Consider the following 12,354-nt stretch of genomic DNA (forward strand, 5'->3'; position numbering starts at 1 on the left):
GAACCTGAGGTCGAATTTTCAAGTTGACCTTCAAGGTCAAATTGTAGTTAATTTGATGCGTCTTGACGAGAGGAACACGATGTCGGATAAAAGAAAGCGCTTGCATTGGGCCTTGGCTCGTGCAAAGCATGAGTCAAAAGTTATTGCAGAAAAACTGTTCCCCCAAAATCGTCTTTAGTAGTTTTTGCCCCTTGCAGGCAAAACCGTTGGCGTTAGGTCAAATCTAAGAGAAATAACCAGAAAGCATGCTAATATGGCTATCAAATGCGCTTTTCCGCGGTGCTGTAGCTCTAATTGGTTCCCGAGTTAAGCGTCGGCATCTTGTAAACTGTCGATATTCGACCTGAAAATCGGCGAAAGTTGGCCTTCACCATGACCTGACCTTTGACCTCACCAAAAAAGTGGCTGAAGTAATTTCGTCATTATTTTTGACGCTCTTTCGAACGAAGATGGATTATGGGGTGTAAAAAGATATGCTTGCTAATGTACAGTCCACAGCAGAAGTAATGTGCGGTTTCAGTTATGGGTATGTTCTGCTTCTGAAGCTTAGGAACGATTAGTCAGACTACAATGAAACTTTGAATGTAGCTTATATGTATCGTCAGTCGTCACCCTTGCAGCTGCAATTTTAGCTATTGACATCTTCTTTTCGATCACTCCGCATTAAACAATCGCCAGTCAAAGCCAATCGTTGAGATTGGTAAAACCCTACATTACTTTAGCGGTGGGCTGTACGCCTATGTTTTTGGATGGAACTTGAGGGTGCAGCTGCACACCGTGCACTCCCTCTTCCGCCGCCCCTGATTTCTTGCCACAAACGTCTTCAACCGCTCCCGAATGAAAGAATGTACGTTAATATTGATATATTCTCATTTTGTGGAGGTTGGGCAAAGCCTGACCACTACTGGGGCATTCCTCGACTCTACTGGGGCATTTGCCCCAGTAGTTAACATGTTAGCCGAGGCCCTGAACAGCGATGCTAATGGATCGGTGACCGACACCCACGCACGACGCAGTATATATAGTCGATGACTATCTCATCTAGGTCAATAACAAATTACCAAATAAAGGACAGCTTAGAAAGGTTACTTTGCTGAAAGCTAGCTTACTGTTCAGAATGATGATTAAAGGCATTGCTGTTGAGATGATTTTAAAGCTCTCTGCCTGGGCATTTTCATTAACCTTATAGCCTTCCTTGTTACTTCACAGGGAGGTAAGACAAGCCAAAATGAATAAAAAAAATCAATTAAACACAGATGAACTCATCAACTGTGTCAAGATGATGTCATTTGGCCAACCAAATGACAGATAACGACAATTTGATTCGCATTTATCATACCAAACATCTAAAACGTAAAAACGCAGTAGTTCGACAAGCATGTTGCGTGCCAATGCATTTTTCATGAGCTACATGTGGTAAATTTACTATTCCTAGTTATTTCAGTCGATGCATCGCATGTCGTGAAGCTGACAGATGGCTGAGAAGTGAAGGCAAATATTTATTTTATCGTCAACCTTTATTGTCTCAGATAACGACTCGTGCTGTTTGCTTGCCCTTGCCAGGTACTCTTGATGCCTACTTAAGCCTTGGACGGTTGGCTTTAATAGTGCAATTGATTGACTAAGGAGTCAAATTAAAGTAATGATCTTTTGGTCAATCGGCCCCACCCACACATGTATCACACATCTAATCAGGGAGATGACCTCACTACGAGCAATGTATGTAGACCCGGAAGGGCCGGCTATGGCTGATGCTTCATCGCCCAGACTGTATGAGCCTTCCCTGTAGCCCACATGGCTTTAGAGAGACGAGTGATACTGGAGTAACGAGATGTTGCGCGGAGGCGTCGGCGGCAAATGTGACGCCTGAGCGGCGTTTACTTTGTGCCAAGCCCTCCCGCTCCCTGAAGACAGGCGATGTCGCCACGCAAACCAGTTCGGATAACTGTCAGGCTGCAGGCGCGGCAGCACCTTGACGAGGTGGTAGTGGGAACCGCACAGGACGAATCACGACACGAAACAAGCGCTGATCACAGTGATAACCGAGGGAGACAGAGTCTTCAACGCGACGAAAACGAGCGAGCAAGGGGTCAGACAACCCCGTCGCTGCTCACCAAGGTCGCACAGGAAGTCGTGTTAGCGCAGAAACACGTGGTCGTGAGTCCTCGTTCGAGGCTGCTATCACAGCCACAGGGACGGCACATATATTTCTGTCACATTTTTCACCGTGTGACATTACTCATACTCATCCATTTCCTTCGGCGAGAAAAGTTTTCCTTGTCGACCTTTTTCGGGTGGCCCATTTGCCACGAGGCGGTGGCGGGTTTTCCCGCACCCAGGACCGGTACCGTTCACGGTTAACCGTCACATGGATTGCCAGCGGGCTGTGAGAGGTGGTGTCTCTTCCTGAGACCGCCGTGAGAGGCGACGCCTCTTCCTGAAAGGAGCGCAGACCACCGCACACCACGGCGCCGCCAGTGCAGCACGCGCTCCGCATTCACCCGCTGTCAGCCGCGGCAAAAATGGTGCCCGAGCCGCGGCTCCATCCGCGCCATCCCGTGACGCCTGTGACGCCCCTGTGACGCCTGTGACGGGCCCCTGTGACGGCTGTGACAGGGACGGCTGCTCCCCTCCGCACATTCCTCCCTGGCCAGTCGCCGTGACACCCGTCCAGCGGCCGTCACAGACGGCGAATGCATTCGAGCCGGCTCGACAGCTTCGTATACCCCGCGCGACCGCAAAAACCCGCCCGGTGCGCTCGTGCACAAAGCGGCCGAATGGTGCACGGGCACAGACTCTGATGACCCGGCATCTTACTCTAATTAGGCCGATTGGACTGCAAGGTGGCTCAAAAGGCGCAAAAAGCGCCGTGGCAGAGGGCGGACAGCATCGCGGCAGAGAGACAGACCATAAGAAGGTTTGGCAGACATCGTGCACGGTCCTATAAGGTTCTTTTGTAAGCTCCCTGAGTTATCAACGCAACCGCACAACGCGCGTGATATGGATAGTAGAAAGGCTTACCCTGAGATGTAAGAAAACGGTCAGTGCCAAGTCATTTTTATAGGATCTGCATATCATTTTTGTAGTATTGGAACAGATCTTACACTACGCTCTCACGTTTTCCCCAGATCTTCTACAACTTCAGTTTGTATGCCAAGCGAGGCAAAGCAAAAGCAATGGATGCACTGATAACTGTCCAGTATCCATGCACATGCAGTTCCGCACTTGCAAAGGTCAATCACGTAAACATTGCTTTGATAGCTTAGAGGAACAAACGTTTTCAGGCTAACGTAGTAACATGCCAAACCATTGATCAGTGCCACATATATACTGCGCAGTGGGCTCTGAGACCAATGACTCTACCTTCACAGGCTTCAAAACGACCTCAGCAGCATTATGTTTTATCAGTCGAGTGAGTTGGAACTGCAGCCGAGACAAATTGACGGAAATGAACTGCAGTCGCCGACATCGGTCACAGAACGAGACAGGCTCAATTGGCAACAATGTGGCGGCAATTTATTATCACGACCAGTGACCATCTGGCTGGTCAGATTTACAGCACATTGGTCATGACTCAATTGGTCGGTTCAGCCGACGTTTGGTCGGTTAAGGTCAGTGCCAGTGGTGGTTTAGAAGGATCAATATTGCCGGGGGTGACAAGATGAGTTATGATTTACAAACACTTATCCTAAACAATCCTCCATCATTTCGGTTTGTTGAGTAGCAACTAGCAACTAGCATTCCGAAAAGAAAACCACATGCTGGATATCTAAAAAGAGGATTACGTAATTCTGTATACACCATAACGATACAAACAATTTTCTAGCACACCATAAATGCATACATCCGACTGATTATATCAGTAGATTGGTTCGATTCTCTACCGCGAAGGCTTCTGCAGCATCTAATAGGATCTATTGTAGTTAGTGTTGTACGGTCACCTCACAGTTAGCTGCAGCCTGATCATGGATAACAAGCGCTTGCAGGCTGCGCAGCGTCATGCTTCGCGGGAACGGTGACTATACCACCAAGGGCGGGGCTGACACCCACCGCGAAGCTCCCTAGCTGGCTCAGGCGAGTCCATGGGAGGGGAGGGGTGCACAAGATGGTACTTCTCCCTTCGACAGTCGGCAGTGACAAACATAAACAAGAAAGAGAAGTTTTAAAGAAATTCAGAATAAGAGAACACCCAATGATCAGTAGACGTTTAGTAAGCGACTAACGAGTTAAGATAAGAGCAAATCAAGAAACAAGAAAAAGGAAACTCAAGTGCAGATGAAGCAATCACGCCTGGGAGTCGTCAACCGAGGGAACAGACTTCAAGAAAGAGCAATCGGCGTTCACTCGATTCAAAGAGCAGTTCACCGTCAAACCGGTGAACAGAGGCCTCTTGCACCAAACTATAGCTAGGTAAAATCGAAAAACCTGTTTCAGAACAAGCTAATCTAGCGGTGGTTAATTTGTTTGCAATAGCCCAATAGATAATCCTACATGTGTTTGCTAAATTTTGCACGCAAATTGTTACATTTGAGACTTGGACTGGGTATACGATGCAAAATTATCCAAGCATTGGTGCAAGAGGATTTTGGTGCAAGAGGCCTCAGGACGGCTACCTGACAGGTCAGACGGATTGACAGGTCGGAGAAACTGACATTAAAGGGTGGCGAACAGCTCCGGGTAGTTGACGGGAGTGACGTCAGGGACAGGTGTCAGGGGCGGAACGGCTCCACTGACAGCGCGCCGGGTGCGCGGCATCCCACCACCCGGTCAGAACGCGCTCCTCCCTCCAACAATCGCTGAGTTGAAAAGTCTGAGACTGATCCTTGCCCAATGAAAATCAACCACTGACCATAGACCATTGCTCATCGACCACTATGTATACTGGCCAGTGACCAAAGGCCGCTGGTCGCTGACCGCTGACCGGCGACCACTGACCGCTGGCCAGTGCCTCCCCGGCGACATCATGGCCTCCTCGCCGCCCGGTGAGCTATCAGATGTCATCGTACACCGCCGTCCGGCGTGCCATTATCTTAAATCAGGCAAAAAGGCTGGGCGACGAGCACCGCGGACATAATGGGCCCAGGACAGCCAGATAAACAGGCGCCCTCTCCGTCGCGGGATGCGACAACAGGCGAGCAGCACAGCCAGCGCCAGCGCGCGTTCAGGCGCACGAGGGCGGCGCGCGGAGCAAGTGCACCAACAGGCGCACCAACAGGCAGTACGAGCGACCCACTCCAGGTCACGCCAGGGTGATGGATAGACCTAGAAGATGACGCCACCTGCACGCGCAGCGTAGGGTTTTTGGACGTGTTTTTCAGGCGCTTTACAACGCTTTACAAGCGGTGTCAGGCGGCGCTCACATGCCAGCCGATGGGGCTCTTAGGTCAGCGGGACTGGTCACTACGTGGGCTCAGGTGATCGCTGCAATGGACCACGGTCTCGCCATTGGGCGTCGTCATTGTGTAACATATCCGGTCGCCGAGGGAGGCCCTGTCGGCGACGACCAGGAGATGAACGGGGTAGCGCGGCGCGCACGCGCTCCGACCGGGACCGCCGCCAGACCTGGTGGTGATAGGTGAGTGCGGCACAGACTAATTCATTGGGTCATTAAATTTATTGTTAGTTCATTGCGTCTGGAGCCACCGCAGGTGGTTCGTGGTAGCTTTTTATGCAGTCATTAAACGCCAAGAACAAACGTCGGCGAAATTCACTGGGTTCAACTCAGGGGGCAATAAATTCTGGCACGGTTATGCATGCCGTATTTATTTCACGTAATGGCCGAGTTCGCGGTATCACCGTTCAGTCTGAAGATCGAAACGTGCAGACACGCGACACGCAATGGCCGTTGAGACCACGTGTCAAAACCATAGCGGGCTGGCCCCGCCCACAACCGCTCGCCGGCATCGTGAGTCCCCTTCGCCGTCCTTGCACTTCGGCCGGTCGCCGAGTACCAGTCTCCTACCCGGCGGCCGGGCGGCCCCGGCGCGGCCCGCAGTTTGACATGAGGTGACGCTAATGGCGCCAACCCATCATGAGTCACGTCACCCGTCGTCGGCCGGTTACCGCCCGGACACGTATTTGGGCATGCCGAGCGCTGGCGGCGCCATTATGATGCCTGACCACAGTTTTCGGCGCCGGTGGAGCGGGCCTCCGCATTATTGACACCTAATTATAATTACTGAGGGAGTGGCGCATTCGTTACGATCGCGTGCTGAGGGCTCGCTTGCTACCATGGCCAGAGAGTGTATTAACAGTCTATTAATCTATCGCTGGGATGTCGAGATCAGAGGCCATGGCACAGCCGCCTGGAGAGGCCGTTCGGAGAAGCCGTATATGCTACCTCCGGCCGACCTGCCGCGTACCGCCCCGTCCATAAAGAGGCCCAGCTTTCGAAAGCAGACCATAGTAGGAAGCATGATCACACACGATGTGATCATCGATACGCTAGTTCATGCATTTCTGCCTGGAAACACCGTAGTATCGATCTCATGTCGTCAAACAAGCCACACCACTAGGCACTAGGCAATCTTTCTCCGCTGTATTTACGCAATGTCTTTCCGGAGCGTGCCTTTCTGACTGAGCGTAGCTCTAAGACAGGTGGGCTTATTATTCCTTCAGGTGACCTCAGTGTCCAGGCACGCCAGTCACGAGTCCGACGACAAACTGGCCGCGACAGCTGCCGTCCGTGTCGAGGCGATATGTCGACGTGGCCGCTTCACGTCAAACAATGCACCCGGCAGCGCACCGACACGATCCGGTACTTGACATTCCGCCAAGGCCGGATTCCCGTCGGAGGCAGTCAGCACCGACATCGTCGGGGCCCGTGACGCGGTCACACCACCCCGAAGTCAGGTCACGCACACATCCCTGTGCGAAGGAGGACTTGCTTCAGCTATGCCACCTCGCAGACATGGAAGAAGTAGGGAAGGAGATGAAGAAGTAAGGCAGTGTTCTGTAAGAGACGACTTAAAAAGAAACGAGATGAGATGAGGAAGAAAACGAGCTGACACCTGAGACGAGGCGCGACGAATCGAGACGAAACGAGACGAGGCGAGACGACACGAACGAGACGAGACGAGCGAACACGACGAGTCTGGCCGGCATCTTCGTTAGGTGGGCCAGCCCGCGGCGTCCGAGATATCTGGATAGGCGCTGTGCGATGGAAATCGCAGGCAGATGGTCGCTCAGAAGTCAGAGGGTCCGGGACCGACGCCCTGCCGCCAGGAAATACGGGACATCGCGTCTATCGCGCATACGGGACGGTCGTCTATCGGCGCCGCATCGCGAGGAGGCGGTATGGAAAGCGGCGTGCATGTGAATCCGATAGCGCTATGACACGAAGGCAGCGACAGCGAGGACCGAGATACATCGATGGCGGCTGAAGAAAGCAGGAATGCTAATGACGAAAACAGACCCCCGACAACGGGACGCAGCTGAGCGATGGGATTCGGCAAACATACCAAGTGATTTGATGGGTGGTGCCGTATATTCAAACCAGTAAGTGTGGCCACAAGAAGTAGCAAACACCACGCAGTACGTGTGATTTTATCGGACAGAGCGGCTGGCTCGGCAGTGACCTATGGCTCTCAGCTGCAGCACAGACAGATGGCAGTGCTCGGTGTGTGGCAAGCACGCTCTATGCATTCAAACGTCTCCCCGGTGAGCTCCCGGTATTATTTACCTTTCAGGGGTTAACACTTAGCTAGCCAGTTACCTCTGGCAGAAAGTCAAATAATCAACAGCCTAAGCTCTTCGATAGTGACAATTCTTTGCAAGCGAACAATCCTTTACAAATGCTGCCGCCGCCAAGGCACTTTTCAAAGTGGTTATTTGTTGAACATTAGTGGCGCTTTCGTTTCCTAACTTGCCCCATGTTTCGCCTCGCTGACATAAAGGGCCCCTTCGCGGAAATGTTCATTCAAGCGACCTGTGCTGCCGTTGCCACTTTCCTCGTCTGGCGCCTCCTTCTTGCCGCCTGTCTGTCCACCACAGTCATCACGATTGACCGCGCTGGCGAGTAGAGGTAAGAGTGGCCGTATCCAACAGCCATCTGCCTCATGACGGAGGCGCGCGGTCACGTTTGTCCTTCATCATCCCCTTTCATCGATCCAGCATTTCCATATCCCCGAACCACACCTTGCCCTTCATCGCTGTGACAAGAGCACCGCACCCACGACATTGTCTCGTCGCGTGGGCGCCCGGTTTGGTGACCGACGAGACGGCTCATCCCTCTCCGGGGTGCTCGAGACAGGGCCGATACACCAATCTCGGCGGTCGGTTCGGCGCACGACCTGACCGCCTCCCGATCGGGTGCGCTGCTTCTGCCGCCGTCTCGTTAGCATACATTCTGCACTGGGTCGGGCCTGCCGCCGAGCCGGCAGTCCAGTGGGGAAACCCGCCCCATACGACCGGCTGATCCACTGCATAGCCGGTGGGACAAAAGGCGGCTGATCAGAATCACCAAGTGTTACTACGGGGATAGTGAGACTTTGATGTCGAACGCCATGGTGCCGTAAACTTGGTGGACATTTTTTGAACTTTTCAGGCCTAGCCTTTTCGCTGGACAGTGTTGGAAGTAGGGTAATTGCAAAAAGACACCCGAAAATAAGTGGCGTTAAACGGTAAATCATGGTGTTCTTCTTACCAAAATACATTGGAGATATAAAATATGCTTAGTTTCACACAGCAATCACACTCGCGATAAACAATAAGCCAATTTGCACCTGAAAATAATTGAAAAGGCGTTGCGAAACACTTAAAAGTAACATAACTACTGTAATGAATTATCGCCGAGTATGAGTTTAGAGCAACCAGCGCCCCGAGGCGTGGCACCCAGCTCGCCTTCCGAAACGGCCAGTCTCGACCAGACGGAAGCCGCCTGAACGTGCCTCGGGGCATTCCAAGGAGCGAATGTCCCGGGACATTCCAAGGAGAGAAAAGGTCAGCAGGAGTAAAACGAAACATATCATACGGCTAGGGTCTAGTCTAGGCACAGACACAGTCACCAGACGTGCCAGAAAGGTACTTACTCGCACCGTTCACGTATTTAGGTCTGATTCTGGCCTCCTGTCGGAAAAAGAGAAACACAGGTCAGTTTTGTTAACAGTTTCTCTGTTGAGATTGGTTTCTTACGGCAGTGCGTGCTTTTCTCGTAGATTATAAGAGCAAAACACATTAACGAAAATCACGTCAGCATCAAATGAATTTACAATGCTACCTTGTCAATGCACCAACAAGCTTGTCAATAGACCATAAATTGTGACAACCAGGATTTTAGAGCAACGAAAACGTCACAGACATTGCACTACGTTCGTAAAATAAACAAGGACTGATTGATACACCGAACATCACTCAACTCGCATTAAAATATTCATTGCAGCTACAAAGCTCAATAATAAATGTAATCCAGGTCATTGGCAGTACATACTTTTATTGCTCTTTTGAAAAAGCCGAACGTCACGTTTGCCCTTCAAAGAATACCAAGCCGCAGCGCGCACTCGATACCAATCCAGAACCCCGTATTTATAAGGTACTGAAAATGTTCGGAAAAACTAGCTGCCGTCGGATGCGTCTCTGATTTTCGGTGCTACCACAGGTCCGCAATACCACAGCCGATGATGTGATCACACCTCTGATATTTCTAGAAACTGTATCCCCGCGTGCTGGCCGTGACGCGTCCCACTATCGACTCCCTCCCTCGGCTATCGCCGTGCGGGAGGTGTCAGACACAGCGCTGATGACTTGACCGCATCACCGCTGACCTCAGGTCCTTGTGGGAGCGACCCCGGGGCGGCTCCGCGGCCGGCCGACCCCTCCGTGCAGCGATGACCTCAGTCGACACGGCAGCAGAGGCGGCCGGAGGTGAATCCGGACCTTGGCGGCGCTCAGGTAAACACGGCGGAAATAGAGACCCGAGTCGCTTCGCCCCGCCCGACTGCAGCTGAGTCAGCCACCGCAACCGAGTCACTGAGTCAGTAGAGTAAGCAGTCGACCGACTGCGGCGAGCTGCGGCGAACTGCGCCGCGAATTGCGGCGGGCTGTGGCGGGCTGCAGATGGTCTCTCGCCACGATTCAGCACCCTTGTTTGGCGTCATTCACCCCCATGTCACACAACAAACGTCCGCGGCAGTGAGACGAGAACGGCCGGGATCCGAGGGCGGCACGCTCAGATCACAGGACGAATTGGACGGCTGTGAAGGCTCAAATCACCTGAGGACTTAGATGGTTGTGACGGCTGTGACATGGGCCGACACGCTGTATTCTGGCGTGACGCCCTCCAAATAGCCTCCAAGAGGACCGTGATTCGACGCGTGACGGCCCGACAAGTGACGTGATAGACCCGGCTGGCCCGACGCCCAACACGGCGCTCACCTCCGGCGCCGATCCCACAGTCACGCGGTTCCCATGTCATCCCATTGTAACTCATCCGACTGATAAGGGCGGAGAGGTCGGTCGGTCGGTCAGTTGGCCGGTCCGTGGGCCCGCCGCTCTCCTTGACACAGAAATGAGAGGGAAGTTGTCTCCTCTCCGCGAGCGGTCCTACGCCGCCGGCGAAGCCGACATCAGCTCGCACATCTTTGCACAGTGCAGAGATTGCGTTATACTCTCCCTTGAAATCGAAGAGATTCGGACAGAAATTGATAGGGCAAGTGGGCGGAATGGATTTAGCGGGACCAGGCTTTGAGCTCCGTGGGCGGGCTGAGCGTGCGGAGTCCCGTGCGGCGGCCCCGGATGCGTCCGGGCCGCAGCTCTGCTCTCGGCGCGGGCCGATAGTATCAGAGTCTGAGGCCGCTGCGGTCGGGTGCGGGACGACCCACGGCCCCGCCTGCCTGAATCAGCCCGCGTGGGCCCCGCACGCTGAGCGTGCCTGCGTGCCGCCGCGCCGGGGAGCCATAGGACCCCTTGGCTGGTCGGCAGTCACTGTGCCGGTAACGGACTAATACTCTGGCGCTCTGACCTGCCTCAGGCCCGAGAGGCCCTCCGTCTGCGGCAGGCAGACCGGCCGCGCCGACCCAGACAGCGCCAGGCGGTATTATCGGGGCTGATCTGGGGAAATCACCGTCTGCTGCAAGTCACTGCCGGCCCGCGGCGGCGGCAGACCACACAGGTGCAGTAGCTCACCGGCCGGGGCTCCCGGCCTCCGAAATGGGCCGCAAATCATTAGGCGCGCGCCCCGCTTAGCTTAGAGAAAATTGATACCGTAAAGTGGGGCTATTTGAGACAGTGGGGCTATTTGAGACAGTATTTAAAATAACTGTAAAATGAAGATCGTTTGATATTTTTGTGAAATGTTTGCTCAGGGTGTTGCTGAATCGAGCAGTGAATCGCCTGAGCAAAAAATTAAGCATGAATATCAAACGGTTTTCATTTTATTACAATTTTAAATACTGTCTCAAATAGCCCCACTGTCTCAAATAGCCCCACCTTACGGTATTCAGATGTTCGGCCAGATGCCTTCATATAAGATATTTTATGAATTTACCGTCGTATTGTGTATAAGTATAGTGTGAGCACTGATCATAGCTCGTTCAAACAGCTTCTCCACACATTACAAATGTCTCACAAATAGCACTTATGTTTGAGTTGCTTTTATTTGCTTTTACATAGCACACCAAAGATATCGCTGGTTGTCAAGCAACAGTCGCATCAGATGGCTTTCGTCAGTTCGCTGTGTGTCAGTTCATTCACATGTGAGTGAGCCAACCAACGGGCCCACTCCACCGACGGGCCGCTGCACTAGCACATTCCACTTCGCCATTTTTACAGAGGTTATTTGATTGCCTCATATTTTCCCGAATGCCATCGCCATGGGTGAAAGGTGCATTATCTGAACTATCTCGTTTTACTTATAGCAGTGCATGCTTCCACTGCACGAGCGGCATGGGGATTCACCCATGCCCACGTGAGACGCGTGGGCGTATGTGCATCAACGTGCAAATCGTGTGCCCTTTTGGTTGATGACTTTCGCAGGGCATGTGCGCTACTCCTGGCTCAGTATGCATCTCTGGCTCACCCTCAAAGGCAAAAACTTCTGACTGAACAGCGCCGGCGGCCCTGGCCCCGAATCGCGGTCTGGTCTTGAGTCACTCTCAGCAGTGCCCGCCGGATCGCCAAGTACCGATCTTTGTGGCCCGCCAAGCACGCACTCGGCCAATTAGCATAAATTATCACCCCGTAACTTCACAGTCTTTATTCACAAATGTCTTCATAGCGTCTGGCCGGCTGTGTGGAGGCCCCGTCTCAGTGCTCGTCTGCCTGGTAACTGTGCAGACCCAGCGAGCCGAACACGACGTGAAACAAAGCTGGCGTGGTGAAGAGCACGAACGGCCGAGCCGAGACGTGCCTCGTGCCCTC

General features: G+C 52.8%; 1 protein-coding gene across 1 annotated transcript in view; it reads right to left on the reverse strand.

The window, feature by feature from the left end:
- LOC122366020 overlaps positions 1-12,354 on the reverse strand; it is a 74,045-nt gene that overhangs the window by 37,407 nt on the left and 24,284 nt on the right. The window contains exon 2 of the mRNA XM_043337762.1: positions 9,030-9,066. The gene's annotated coding sequence lies outside the window, so the exon portion shown is untranslated. The remainder of the gene's footprint in view (positions 1-9,029; positions 9,067-12,354) is intronic.

Source organism: Amphibalanus amphitrite, unplaced genomic scaffold (genome assembly GCF_019059575.1).
Source record: "Amphibalanus amphitrite isolate SeventyFive unplaced genomic scaffold, NRLGWU_Aamphi_draft 000029F_arrow, whole genome shotgun sequence".
Lineage (NCBI taxonomy): Eukaryota > Metazoa > Arthropoda > Thecostraca > Balanomorpha > Balanidae > Amphibalanus > Amphibalanus amphitrite.